Below are 1,465 nucleotides of genomic sequence, written 5' to 3'. Positions count from 1 at the left end.
CCTCCTTGTTTCTCACTTTTTACAACATGTGTACTTGTAAAAAAGCCAAAACAACAAATCTCTGAGTCATTGAACTACGTCCGACCTGATTCCGAAAGGATACGTAGGCAGCCTTACCCTGGGTTCGGTCCCATCAGAACAAAAAATCCATATTCCCAATACTCCAAAACCGGGGCAGAATTTTGTTTTATTTCACGGTTTTTCTGTAAAAACGGTTCCAAAAGTTGTAATTCAGTTCAAGGTTCATTTCGCCTTTTTACCTTTCAAGAACTTCTGATCGATGTTTTTTTTTTTTTTGAGAATGTTTGAAGTCCCCATGCCAAAGGCGTTGGTTAACCTCCCTCCTGCAGTATCTTATTCAAAAAAACAAAAGAAGAAGAAAAAGAAAAAAAAAGAAAAAAAAAAGAGAAAAAGAAATGAGAGAGTCTTATTAGTGAAAACCCGTACGGGCACTATAAGGCGACAATGAGCAGAGAAATGGGAGAGTCTTATTGGTGAAAACCCATATGGGCACCATAAGGCGACGGTTAGTAGAGAAATGAGAGAAGTTAGTTAGCGAAAACCTGCAAAAGGCGCTACTAGCCGAATGAGGGTCTTTGATTCTCCGGCATGAGCACAACCAAGACAAATTCAAGATGAACGTTTGCGGCGGATTTTGAGAATTAGACAGCTTAGACGGATCAGGCGTCCAGTCCAAAATGCATGTCATGATTCATTGAAGTCGGCACATACCTCCAGATAAGTCTCCCTATTCCTTTCCTCGAAAGGGACATCTTCTGTTTAAACACTGTTCTTTTTCACTTTCAATTATTATTCCGTTTTTACCATAATTTTTCTTTGAGTCCCTTTCGGTCTAATCCTGCATCAAAAGCAAAACAAAGAAATGGCTGCAAAACTAGCTACAATTCCCCTGTAATATCGAGCACAATTTGGGGCATATATGGCATTGGCAAAGGCAAGAATCCATCTGAGATCTCATTTGATAAAGCAAACAAAGTGTTTTAAAGAAACTAAAAAGTCGCATGAGCAGGACCTGCTTCATGAGAAAGTTGATAAGCACTACGGACACAAACTGATACTGGGTGCAAGACAACTGAGTTTGATTTTAAAGAAAAAAATGCATTGCCTTAGAGACAAGGGTAGTGGTACCATGGACATCTGGGTATGAAACAGTTGGGGGAAATAATGTAAATCCAAGGTCTCTAGAAAATGATACAGAGCAGCCGAGCATCTCGGTACCACGCTGACAGAATTTGTTCTTCGATAGCAGTGGCCGTGAATCAAGCTACTCAAGGCATCAAGGGATCAAGGCCACAAACCAACCACCACTTTGAAAACTCATAAATCTTTCTTTGTTTGAAGCAAGAACAAAGCGGTGCAGAATGGAAATTCTAAAAGATGAACGTCACCAAACGTAAGCTTCTTAAAATCTCCATTTTTTCTCTTTTCAGCATGCATCACTATT

Source organism: Nicotiana attenuata, chromosome 8 (assembly GCF_001879085.1).
Source record: "Nicotiana attenuata strain UT chromosome 8, NIATTr2, whole genome shotgun sequence".
Classification (NCBI taxonomy): domain Eukaryota; kingdom Viridiplantae; phylum Streptophyta; class Magnoliopsida; order Solanales; family Solanaceae; genus Nicotiana; species Nicotiana attenuata.
Note: the sequence above shows the minus strand (reverse complement) of the source record.